The sequence below is a fragment of the Carettochelys insculpta genome, chromosome 10, assembly GCF_033958435.1.
Source record: "Carettochelys insculpta isolate YL-2023 chromosome 10, ASM3395843v1, whole genome shotgun sequence".
Classification (NCBI taxonomy): Eukaryota; Metazoa; Chordata; order Testudines; family Carettochelyidae; genus Carettochelys; species Carettochelys insculpta.
Genome location: NC_134146.1, coordinates 25,522,393 through 25,536,215, shown reverse-complemented (window position 1 = coordinate 25,536,215; position 13,823 = coordinate 25,522,393). Strand labels below are relative to the sequence as shown.

General features: G+C 44.6%; 1 long non-coding RNA gene across 2 annotated transcripts in view; it reads left to right on the top strand.

The window, feature by feature from the left end:
- The window catches only part of LOC142018721 (uncharacterized), a 45,404-nt gene that overhangs the window by 17,351 nt on the left and 14,230 nt on the right, over positions 1–13,823 (top strand). The window lies entirely within an intron of this gene.

Here is a 13,823-nt window from a genome sequence, read left to right as displayed (position 1 = left end):
ATATACATATATATTCAGCTTCATGGGCCTGTGAATATTTATAAAATCTCTGCACAATCATTACCATTCTGGTTGCTTGCCATATGAAAAGTATCTCATAGCCCCTGCCTCTCTTTGTAATAGTTCCCTGGTCTTGATGTATTAATTTCTGTAACATAATTTTTCTAAGCTCTTTCCTAGCACCAGTGGCAGTCCATTCCTTGTTCGATATGAGACTTTTTTTCTCCTACTAAGTGAGATATTTAGTTTACTTTTGTCTAACTCATTGTATCAAACTCCCACCCCCTCACAGGTGGGGCTAGCAGAACCTAGGACTCCCTCTCCAGTAGGGGGCTGAAACCCAGGACTACCCCTCCCTCCATGGGGGGGGCTGAACCCAAGGATGGGAAGGCCTTGAAACCAGGACTTCCACCCACCTCGGGGGGAGGGGGTTCGAAGCTAGGGCCTCCTGGCTCCCAGCCTGCTGTTCCAGCTATGAGGCTATATGCCCACTGCCCTCCCTGAGGGTGATAGAACACAACAGTCCTGACTCCCAGCCTCCCTCCACTAGAATCTCACCCACCTGCAGGGGTGGAGAGAATGGAACCTGGGCCACTGGCTCCTAACCATAGGCTGTAACAATTAGGCTACATTCTTTCCATGGCAGATGGAATACAAAGGTCCAAGCTTCCAACCTCCCTCCACTCCTTTCACTCTGACCAGCACCCCAGCACCCTCTCTCTAACCCAGCCCCTTCCCCCTCCTCCAGAAGCAGGCACCCTCAGCTCCCCACTATAACCCAGTTTCCCACTTCTTTCCCAGAGCCAGGCACCACCAGCTTCCCACTTCCACTCTAACTCAACACCTGCAACAAACCAGACCTGTCACCACTGCAGCTGCCACCCCAGGGATGCCACTGCCACCATGAGCTTCTCCCACCAAACAGTGGAGTGTGTGTGCAGGGCGGCGGACAGCGCTCCTGGCACGCAGCTCTGAGGCACACTAAGCAGTGCTGAGCGGCACACCAGTGTGACTTGGCACATCAGCAGGGGAGCACTGCTGTAGGGGTCAGAAGTCCATTTTAAATAGAGCATCTTGACCTTACCTGTGCGAGTTGTGCTTTAGGCTAGACACAGGTAGCAAAGCACCAGATGGTAGGGGTGGCAGGTTTGCAGATATTTTGGTGGTATCCAGAATGCCCTGAGCGGCCCCCTTTACTTTGCTCAGACTCCCTCCCCTGCACCTGCCTAAGGGATTTGGGAGTCTGAAGGGGTGTCTGGGGAGGGGGGTCGCTTACTTATGGCAGTTCCCTCTGGCAGCAGGTCTTGGGGAAGCAGGAGTCTCCTTGTGCTGCTGCCCATCTACTACTCCCAACCCGCCCCCTCCACCACCCGGCTGCCCCGTGTATTTCTGCTTGATGCCTTCGGATGATTTCAAACAGCCTGGGGGTCCCCTGCCAACATCACTAGCAGCACAGCAGGAATAGTGCAACTTCTGGCCGCTGGCTGGTCTCCAGCTGCACAGAGGATTGTATGTCTTTCTGTGTGCTGCTCTCAGGACTTTGCCGTAGGAACAGCACATGGAGCCATGTGTCCCTCCCAGGCTAGAAGCCGAAGAGATATGCTGTCAGCCATGTGGAGCCAGTGACTGGAACTGCTCTTCTAGTGATGGTGGTCAGGGCCTCCAGCTGTTTTACACTTCCTGGGGGAAGCAGGCAGGGCCAGGAGATCTGCGGCCTGGGCCAGCAATATTCCTGGGTGCCTCATGTCCATAGAACTTGCTGTCTATGCCAGATGCTGCACTAAGATGAGAGCAGACCCCTCCTCCTGATATTAAATTCAGTGCTGTTCCCACAATTTGAGGAGGCTCCCACCTCCTCTGGATTTGTGGTTTGAATCTCAAAAAGCTGTCCGTGGCTGTAAGCAGAGGCTGTCCTATCCCCTGAAGGTGATCATTGCTCTAATGAATTTCTTTCCCTACGTCACTCCCCTCTTCCCACACAGAGTGTCTGAAATAGCTGTGAGCTGTCTAGGAAGGAATCTGTAGAGATTTCATAGAGGATCAGGGACTAAAAGTTGAGATGAGGTCAGTTCGAAGTAAGAATATACTGTGCTGGCTTCATTTCATATACCTGCTGTCTTGCTTTTTCAGTAGTTATCCGGGCAAGCAACGTGCTTCTTTTCTGTGATACTAGGGCTTTTTTTCCCCGGTGGAACACACTGGAAAGGAGTTCTGGCACCCCTTTTCTGTTAGAACATCAGAACAATTTTCACTGCCGGCCCTGCAGGAGCAAGGGACCAGGGCAGGAGCCCCCACCGGTCCTACAGCAGCACAGGGACCAGGGCAGGAGCCCCCACTGATCCTGCAGCAGCATGGGGACTGGGGCATTAAAACTGAACACCCTAACCCCTCTGAGGAATCATCAGGCACATCCAAGTTCTGGTACCTTTTTTCTAGGAAAAAAAAGCACTGTCTGATACTATGTTGATTTTGGCTCTAGATCTGACCTACATTCTCATTACTGATTGAATGGGATGAGCCCTCTAATTTGAGCATATTTTTTTAAAACCAGTCACCCCACTGTGGAGAAATAAGAGGAAACAATATAGTAATTTTGCTCTTTGAGGATGTTTTTACATTCCTCTCTGGCTGTGCTGCAGCCACTAAGCACATTACTCAGAGCTGTGCTGACATCATGGTAGAAGTTGGTGCACAAAACTGCTTTAGCAAGATAACACTGAAATAATTATCAACAAAACAGGTAAAAATCTTCCCTAACTCCTGGCTTTGTGAATAGAGCTGGCAGTATCTGTTCAACTCCTAGATAACAGTAGCAATACACTATTACTGGCTACTTTCAGGAAGACTTAAGCCGGGACCGAAAGGTCTGCAGAGACCAAAGTAGCTTCCCAGTCAATAATCTGGTTCCTCGGGAGCAGTGGTTTTCAACTGGTGTTCTGCGACACACAGATGTGCCATGAGAATTATCCAAGCGTGCCATAAAATTTTGTCTATTTCCTCTCATCACTGCTCTTTGCATAGCCACTGATGGGGGGGATGGGATTGACAACCATGCACCAGCTGGGATTCAAGGAGAAGGCTGCCTGAGTCCTAGCTGGTGAGGGATTTGTTAATTTCCATTCACAGAGGCTTTGCAGAGCTACTACGAGGGGAAATGCCGACTCTGCAAGAGGCCGTTCCCTCCAGGAGGCAGCTGAAATGCTGTTTCCTGGCCCGAACAGGCGAGTAGGGAGCCTGCCCCCCACCCTGCTGTGGCAAGGTTGGAGGGAGATAGGGAGGGAAGGAGCTTGTTGGAACTGGAACAGTTTAAATGCTTGCCCCTCCTCGCCCCCTCTCCTCACAAGTAAAGAGTGGGTGTGCTGTGGAATTGTCTCGCTGAAGTGTGAGTGTTACTGAAAAGGTTGGGAACCACTGCTCTGGAGGCTTGTCTACACAAATCGTTTGCAGCAATATGGGATAACAGTAACCCTTGATTTAATGGACTAATGGGGGGCAGGGGTGTCTGTTAATCCTGAAATTCCATTAAATCCAAGGGTTTACTATGGGTCCTCCAGGCTCTGAGCTGCCCACACCAAGGCAGAGCGTGGCGACTCCTGCTGCTGCGGCCCCAGCTGAGGTGGTGGGCCCAGTCGCTCTGGGAGTCCCAGCAGCAACAGCAGCCCTGGCGGCTCTGGTGAGTCCCTGACACTTACAATGCAGTACTTTCTTGGTGGGTGGACTGGCAGACATCTGTGGTTCCTGAAGTCCACTAAATTGAGGATTTGCTGGTTTCCTGCACTAGCCTGCTGGGTGCCAAGTGTCCAGGTGGATCCTGCTACCATCCACTGTAAATTTCCAACTCTGCTTTAATTTTGTCCCATCCTTTCAAAGCAGTGTAGCTCTAAGCACACTAATGGACTTAAGGTTTATCTACACTACAAAGTTTTGTTGATGAAAATAATGTTGAGGTACAAAAATCAACAAAAGTAAAGTCGCCAGCATTTTCACACTTGCTTTCTCTGTTGACAGATTGTATCCACATTGAGAACTCCTTCATTGACAGCATGAGCAATGCACTGTGGGTATGTGTCCCCCAGTGCCTAGTCTAGTGACACATCTATTGTTAGGTGTTGTGAGGATGCAGAATAGGGCACAGTACATCTTGGGACCATGCAAAACATCCTTCAGGCACTGCTTTGTGTCCCAGCCCTCCAGAGCTTTCCAGCTTTCTTTCATGCCATTTTCCAACTCCAATTCTGTGCTTTCCAGCATTTGCACTGAGACAGGATAGATCCCACACTTCCTGGCTGTCGGCCTCACTGGATGACCCGTCTGGGAGCTCCACATCTTTATCTAGCTCTACCTCTTCATCTGTTATTTCATCCTCCAGGTTAAGTCCTCTTTGTTCTTCCTCCCTGCCCCCTCCGAAGTATCCATGGGACTCTTGGCAGTAGAGGGGGGGGTCATCAGCAAGGATAGCATCCAGCTCCTTATAGAAAGGAAAGGTCTTAGACTGAGTGCTGGAGCAATGGTTGTCCGCACTTTCCTACCTCAGCTCCTTTATCATCACTCTGCCCTGCAGTGTATTTCCATCATAGCCCTTTCCACACATGCCTCAAGAAATTTGCCCATGTGTCCCCATTGCGTGTGTCACTCTCAGCCTGGACTGAAGAGACTTCTCTCCCCAAATACTGACCAGATCCAACGGTTCTACAGTGGTCTAAGTGGGAGAGTGTTTGGTATGATAGCCAGCGATGATCACCTGGGAAGATGCGAGGAGCCCTCTCCATGCGGAACCAGCCAGCAGGAAATGGCATTTAAAATTCCCAGAGCTTGCAAGAAGGCGGAACAGGTTGCTGTTTACCTGACAGCAGGGCAGCGTGGTTCAAACTGTTGACCAGAATGGCAGTATGGGGACTGTGGTATGCTGCCTGGAGGACAGTAGAGCTATGTCTACACTACAGCAATCTGCTGAAAGAACTTACTGTCAGAAGAGATCTTCCAGCAAAACTTCAGTTGACAGATCACATCGACACGCAACAGTGGATCAAAAGAGCAATCTGCTCTCTGGATAGAGAGCAGCTAAACTGTCTGGCTGTTCTCTCAACAGAAGAGCCAACCAGAAGCTCAGCAAGTAGGGCTGCTTGGTGAACTGGAAGCTCTGTCTATCGACAGAGGGCCCCCCCAGAGCATCTACACAGCTTTTTTTTGGTCAACAGGGAGCTGTCGACAAAGGCGTTAGTCCTGAACGCAGAGAGGCACAATGCTGCTGGTTGAAGTGCCAAGTTTTGTCGGAAGTCTGTCGACAAAGCGCATTTTGTGTGTAGATGCTCCATGAGTTTTTCCGACAAAAGCATGGTATTGTATTTGCATGTAGACATAGTCTAAAAGTGAAAAAGCACCTTATAGTTTCTACACTGCATGTTTGTTGACAATAAAGGGACTAGTGGTAGTAAGCCTTGTCCACTCCGACATCTTGGAGCATAGGCCATTGACCCCCCCACCATTCACCAGTGTCCTTTGTCGTGGGCAGTGTTTTCCAGTTCAGACCAGGTGTATCCTGTCTTTTTAATGTCTGCCTTCAGGTCTTTATGCTAGGTGTTTCTTGGGCACCATCTTTTCCTTCTTCTTTGCAGGTTCCAACTTAAGGCTTACACTTAGATGCAATATCCCAATGCATGTCCACTCTATTGCCATCTTCTTTTCCTGATTTCTTCTTCGGCAGGAAGTTGGTGAGTCAGTTGCCACAGGTCTTGGTTGTTGATGGTGTAAGGCCAGTGGATCTGGCGGATTTTATGGATGCAGTTATTGATAAGCCTCTGGCTTCACATACCTGGGCAGCAGCATCAATAAAGAGGGTGGCACTGATGCTGGTGAGAGAATGAGGTTTGGGGAAGCAAGAACATGAAATTCTCATGAAAAACATCTGGAATTCTAAGCAGATCAGAACTCAGACTAAGATCAGGTGCCAGGGTACAGAGCACTGGAGTCAGCTGAATGCTCACTACTCATTTGATGTGATTCCTTCATGGTTGTGCTGCCTTTCTTGTGTATGGATATCTGTTATGTCTCCCTAGCGCACACACCATGCTGGGTGGACAACTGCAGGGAGGAGGGAGCGCATCTCACTCTGGTACAGTTTACTCATTATTATTGAACCAAATACTTCCATTGACCAAATGCAAACTACAATAGCCCTGAAATCTTACATTATGTTAATGTTAACTCTCACTGAGATACTCAGGGTAAGATCAAATTATTGAACTCCATTGTCAAATCAGTCCTACTGCATGGAGCGGAAACATGTAGAACAACTAAGAGGGCTGTCAGAAAATCCAGACAATAAAGGGAGTAGAACAGAAAAAGCCTTTCATAAGGGTGGAACATTTTTGTTGCCGAACCTGGGCATTTTTTGTGATGAAAGTTGCATTGCCGTGCGCATGTTCTCACTGTTGTGTTACCAAAAGGCAGTTTTTGGGGACAAAACTTGGTAGTGTAGACAAGGCCTTAGTATGTGGGAGATTTGTACCCAGATTTCCATGAGTTTTCGGTTAGTAGATGAGCCCTGAATTAGGGTAGAGGCAGGGCAGGGGGAAGCCCTGCTGCAGTGGAGTGTACACGTGCCATACCAGCAGAGTAGGGCTGCGGAATAAAATTTGTCTCTGGGGATCATGAAAGCATACTTTAATGGGAGCTATTAAGGATCAGGAATAACAGCAGTGATGATTATTATCTCAGGGTTTAATGCTACTGCCCATCAATCACTCTTCCATTTAAAATTGTTAGCAATAGCGAAGTCTCTAATGGGCTGGGTTGCTTCTGAAGAGATGCAGAATGTCTCTACTGACATGAGGAAGTCTTTGTTTGCTGAGCCCTAACACCAAGAGCCAGAGTTTATCCTTAAATCTTCCAGTCAAACCAGTAACTTACGATTTGATTTGCTTTCAGCAACTGCTGAAATGACCTAGTTTAACTCATAAGCCTGCATATGACAATTTGTCATTTAATAATGCTGATGTTTTCTCTTGTTGAGACTGCAGGTTTTGGTGATGTCCTGAAGAGTCTGACCATTAAACAAATGTAATTAAAACCTGAGAGCACTATGACTTTTTGCTCACTGATGGGAACTCCCCTGGAGAAGGCATCGTTGACTATCTCCTACTCACCAAACTTAGGGAGCAGGAACTGTTTGTGTATTCTGCGTAACCTATTGGGGTCCCTTCTCTCCCTTTGGAAAAGATAGTCTCTTACCACTCAAGAGATGTGGTCACACTCTTTTCTGTGGCTAGTGAACAATGAGGAAATGACGTGTGATGATGAGGGATTATCAGTATCAGAGGCTGTGTCTACACTAGCCCCCTTCTTCGAAGGGGGCATAGTAATCAGTCTGATCAGAGAATACTAATGAAGTGCTGCAATGAATATGTAGCACTTCCTTAGGCGAGTTCTTCCCCTGGCAACTTCGAAGTTGCAAACTTCAAAGCACCGGCATGCTGTGTAGCTGCGGGCACTTCAAAGTACCCATGCAACGCTGAAGTGCCCTCACTCCCCAAAACACAGCCAGAAAAAGTCAGCATTTCCAAAATGTTGAGATTTTGAAGAGAAAAATCAAAAAAAAAAAATCCTTTATTTTTAACCAACTGTGGTGCTGGTCAATTTTTTTCAGGTTTTGAAATTTAAATTTTTTTTTTTAAATCACTCTGTGCAGTAATGACCACTGAGGAATTTACTGACACTCATCTGAGTGGTTATGTGACATGCCCTCCAGGGAAGTTCATGTCAGACACACATACAAAGGTTGATGCTGATATAATGGAACAGGATGAAAGATGGATTTCAGAGTCTTACCTAATAAGGACCCCAACTCATATCACAAACACAGTGCAGATCGCTCTTCCAGTCTCAGTCCCTAGTACTGATACATTTACCCTTAGGAGACTTGATGGATTCTGGAGCAGAAACTTGCTGGGCTTTTGCAGGCGATTCTGTTTTCAGGTAAATTGGTTGCTCTGTCTCAGAGTGCCCCTTCTGATGAGCCTGCACTGCACCAAATTGCACTGGCAGTTAGGCTGGCTCGGTGGTTTGAGCATTGGCTTGCTACCCAGGGTTGTGAGCTTAATCCTTGAGAAGGGTATTTAGGGGTAAGGGACAAATAGATGTCAGGGATGGTGCTTGGTCCTGCCAAAAGAGCAGGGGACTTGCCTCAATGACCTCCTGAGGTCCCTTGTAGCTCTATGAGGTGTGTATCTTCATATTGGCAGGAAGTGAGATTTAGGCCTGTCTGCACTCAGAGGTCCCCTTCTCTTGAGGCTAGCCATTTTATCTCTGGTAGCCCGTCTGGGCCTATCTTTACTAGATACATTTCTGCACCAGCTTCGAGTTTGGTCCCTTCCTTTTGCAAAGCCAGATTACAAATAATTTTCACGTGCTAACTTTTCTCTAACCTAGACTTCCTGGATTGAACTGATCTGGTTGAGCTGCATGCTCCCTTTTTAACCTGGTCTGCTTTTCTCTAGTACCTGAGAACAGGCATGCAGCAAAGCAGACTGTATTGTCCTCTGTTCTTGTAGATCCCAACTGCATCTCCCCACTGCATCTTTGCTGCTTCCTCCCAAGTCAAATAATTTGAAACCATGTATTTCAGTGGCTTCTGGTCAGGGTAGGCCACCCTGATTGCTGAGGGCACACTGCTGTTTCCCTAACTTTAATATAAGGGGCCACCACTATTTCCTGTAGCACAAGAATAGGGGCGAAGTCGCCTGCTTCACTTCTGCACATAGAGTCATGGACTTTATGGCCAGGAGGGACTACCTGATCATCTAGTCTGATCTCCTATATATCACAGAACTCCATCGCCAAGACCTGCACAATTAATCTGACAACTGAACGTAGACCAAAATATTACCGGCTGCAAGAGACTAGGTCTCATGTAAGGCAGCCAGAGAGTCATCTCACCACATAGTGGCTCTCTTACCTCCTCCTCTGCTGTGTTTTCATTCCAGCCTATAAAAGATATGAGAACTGTCTGAGACGTAGTCTGAAGTGACAGCTAGCTTCCTCTCTGGGGTTATGTCTACGCACTGCTGTAAGCTTGAAATAAGCTACACAATTTGTACTGTGCAAGTTGCATTGCTTATTTAGAGTAGATTTCAAAATAGGCTTTTTCAGCAATGTGGCACTGACTAAAATGGTGCCACATACCAAAATAAAGCTCTGTTTTGAGGCATTCCTGTATTCCTCACGTGATGAGGTGTACAGGGATGCTGGAATAGCAAGCTTGTTATCTTGAAAACTGTTTTGAGACAATGGGCATGTTGCATAGACATGGACAGCTATTTTGGGATGCCACCATATCCCAAAATAGCACCCACCATCTACATATAGCTCAACAGGGAGCTTAGAGTTGATGCAGCAATCAAGTAAATTTGGAGACTTTGAGAAAAAATCAAGCCTGTTCCATCTAGGACAGTTAGAGGTAAGGGCCTAGCAATAGGAGAAGTGAAAAGGTTACTAAAGTAAAGAGAGAGGGCAGAAGCCTGTACAGGGTGTAAATCTGAAACTTCAAATCCATTTATTAGATTAAAATATCATAAAGCACTTAGAAGGATTTGTATGATTGCACAAATCACTGAGCTTGTTCACTCATAGCTGGTGACACCTCTATGCAACTGCAGCCCCATGAATAATTTACCTGTTTATTTTCCATCTGTTTGAATATGTATTCATAGCACAGTAGGTTGTCATGGTATCAGAGCATGAAAATAGAGGAAATTGGCCTTTGCTAGCCTTGGAATTATAGTAACTAGTCTTCAGTGTATATTATATGTTTGAAAGCATCTGAGAGAGCACCATTACTAACATAGGTTGTTTTAACAAAACCTGCCCACACAGTGTCACTGTTGATCCAATTTAGAATATTCTCTAGTGCCAGGAGATAGCAGCTATCAGTAGAAGCAAAGTTATAAAATATTTTTTGTTTCAGTCCCATATGCATAAGGAAGCATTCTCACTTGAACTTTCAAGACGTCCTCTTAGACTCTGTGAGATAAATGGGTTTTGAACTTTGGTTCCCAAATGTGCTGCTACCCCATGATAAGCACCAGGGGTGCCAACCATTGGTAAATTTACAGACAGTGCGTAAAAAAAAGAGCCAATATTGGAAGTGTCTGTAAAGTCTGTTCTAAAAAAAAATTAGGTGTCTCTAAATTTCTTAAAAGTGCAATAAAATTTCAAAACACAATTATTCTATAGCAATTACATTTCTTCTGTGCTGTTTCAGCTATTTTACTGCAGAGCAGTGGAAATTGGATGTTTTAGTTGTTAATTTAGCTCAGTTGTTGAGGTGAACTAACGTGAATCATGTGGTCCACCTGATGTTATCTACATTACCCCACCGAGTTAGCATCAACACATTGGCAACATGACTAACTAAATGAAAATGAGTTAAATAGCATATTATTCTTGTGGTGTATGAAAGAGGAAGATGACCTTTCACTTTTGGCTGTTTATGTCATCTTAATATAGTATAAAATTATGTCTGTAAAAAAGATTTGTTTGTCTATAAATTTTTCTCATTTTGTCTATAAATGAAATTTCTATGGGTTTGCAGCCCTGATAAGCACCTTAGAATTTTTTTCTTGTTTAAAGCCTATAGCTTCTCAGAATGGTGCTTTAATGAAAATGGTTTCTATAGCTGTGTAACAGATTTGCCAAGTCTCATTAAACTTCATGTTGTATGTCCACTTGAAAGAACTCCCACTTAGGTCAATGGCTAGAGGATTAGGCACATCAAGGGCATGTATGACACATGGAAGTAAATTTGTCTGTCATTGAGGTGTGAGTGTTCTGCCATGATAGCTAATAGGGGTGTTGTTGGTCCCAAACCTGAATCATTCTTTTTAGGTAATAAATATGAGGAAATTGTCCCAGATTGAGTACAATGCTAAACAATCTATTCAAATCTGTATTTAGCTGTGACACTTTCAGTTAGTTTCCCAGGGCTGGGGAAGGGCTCTGTGTAAACTCCAAAGTGTGTGTGTCTTGCCGACAGAAGTTGGCCCAGTAAAACAGGGTTTCATAAACTATGTTCTGTGGAACACTGGTGTTCTGTGAATAACTGGCAGATGTGCTGCAAGTGTTTGGAAAAATACACTGATGGTATATATTTTCTGTTACTAAAACCCCATACAATGTTACTTCTTTGTTACTCTGATACTTGATTAAATTACTTCATTTTCTTTTTGCTGTATATGTTGCTGTTTGGGGTTTTCTCTTTTGGTCTGGCAACAGTTTCTTTTGAAGAAAATTGTCATAGGTGTTTTGCATAAAAATATTGTTTGGTGTTCTGTGGTCTCAAAAAGTTTAAGAAACACTGCAATAAAACATGTTGCCTCATCCATTTTGTCTCTCTGTTACAGCTAATACGTCAAAACAAAAAAGCAGTCATGTAGCACTTTAAAGAATAACAAAATAATTTATTAGGTGATGAGCTTTCGTGGGACAGACCCACTTCTTCAGATCTACAGCCCTACCAGAACAGACTCAATATATAAAGCACAGAGGTCCACTTGTTATTACCTATAGCCCCCAACTCAAACCACTGCTATGCATCATTAAAGACCTACAACCTATCCTAAATCATAATGCCACACTCCAGAAGGCCCTAGGTGACAGGCCTGTTCTCTCCTATAGACAACCTCCCAACCTGATGAGGATTCTCACTGGCAACCGCAGACTATACCACAATAATACTAATCCTGGAACTTTTCCCTGCAACAAGCCCCGTTGTCAACTTTGTCCACTTATCTATTCTGGAGATACCATCTCTGAACTAACCATGTTAATTACAGAATGATTGGTACGTTTTCCTGTTCCTCAACTAATGTCATATATGCCATCATATGTCCACATACTTTGTATGTAGGACAGACTGCAAACACTCTTTGCCAAAGAACGAATGGACATAGAGCAGACATCAAAAAATTTCCAAATAAACAAACCTGTCAGCCAGCACTTTATTGGAGTGGGCCAGTCTGCTAAAGACCTGAGAGACTGTGTTCTATAGAAAAGAGACTTCAACAGCTGTCTACAGAGGGAATGTTTGGAATTAACATTCATATTCAAATTCAACACATTAATGTGTGGTTTGAACAGGGACAGCAATTACCTGACCCATTACAAGGACTCTTTTACATACTTTGATGTTTGATCTAACACTTACTTCCTCATCCTCTTCTCTTGCTCTTCTACTTGATTTGCCAACAATGATAACAATTTTTCTGATTTGTCAACCTTGATAACAATTTTTGGACTTCTGTGCTTTATATATTGAGTCTGTTCTGGTAGGGCTGTAGATCTGAAGAAGTGGGTCTGTCACACAAAAGCACATCACCAGTAAATTATTTTGTTGTTCTTTAAAGTGCTACACAAATGCTTTTTTGTTTTGCTATTTTACAGACTAACACGGCTCTCTCTCTGGTATTAGCTAATACTTCAGTAACAAAGCAACTGAAAACATGGATTTGCAGAGGGAGTAACTCCCCCAGCTTTTCCTACAGTGGCTGCATGTGCTCAGACGGTGCTCAGAGATGTATTCCTAGAAAATCACAAGTCCTGCTCCACTACTTGAGACCCTGTGTTGCCAAGGTACAGAGCACTTCAGTGAACTGAATGCTCACTACTCATTTGGTCTGATTCCTTCATGCTTGTGTTGTCTTCTTGTATATGGATAACTTTTATATCTCCCCGGCACACACACCAGGCTGGGTGGACAACTGCATGGAGGAGGGGAAGCATCTCATACTTGTATAGTTTTACTTGTTATTCTTGAACCAAATGGTTCCACTTATCATTATCATCATTATCAACAACAATCATGGGCTCAGTGCCCATTGGTGTCTGATGCCTCTTTCACTATTGTCTTCCATCGTTCCCCATCCATTGCAGAGTGACTTAGTTTCTGTAGAGTAGCTCTGCACCAATCTCCTATATCATCTACCCATTTTCTGCAGCGTCTGTCTCTCCTGTTCGAAATGCCCATTATGCTGAATACCAGGGTCTTGATTTTTTTGTTTGTTGTTCATTCTGCAAATATGCCCAAGTAGCTGTAACTTGCATAGTATAACCTTCTACAGTAGGTTCTCTTTCAGCTGTATGTTCCTGTATAATTCCTCATTGGGGACTGTCTGCATCCATCCTATTCTCAGGATCTTTCTGTAACAACTCCTCTCGGATGCCAATGTTCTTTTTGAATCTTTCCTAATCACCCATGTTTCACATCCATATAACACGCTGCTGAATACACACATTTTTAAGATGCTCAGCTTGGTTCCTAAGCTAATTGCTTTGCTTTTCCAGATCTTATTCATCTCCTTCAAACGCACTCTTGCTTTTACTATTCTAGTCACTATTTCCTTCTTACACTGTAAATCATACGTTACGTTGTTCCCCAGATAGATGAACTTCTCTATGTTCTCTAATTCTATCCCATTTGCACCGATCTTCCTTCCTATTTCCTTATCTCCAAATACCATTGTTTTTGTTTTATTGATGTTCATAATCAATCCATACTGCTTCCCTTCCTCATTTAGCACCTGCACTATTTTCACTAGCTTCTCTTCATCTTTGTCAATGATAACTGTATGATCCGTGAACCTCAAGTTATTAATTCTTATCCCATGCACAGATATCCCTTCTGCCTCTTCCTTAGTCTTGTCCATCACTTTCTCTAGGCGCGTGATGAAGATACCATGTGCTGTTAGATCTCATTGTCTCATACCTCTACTTGTTCTAAGTCAGCTTCCCAACTCTGTGCACATTCTCATTGCTGCCTCCGCATTGTCATT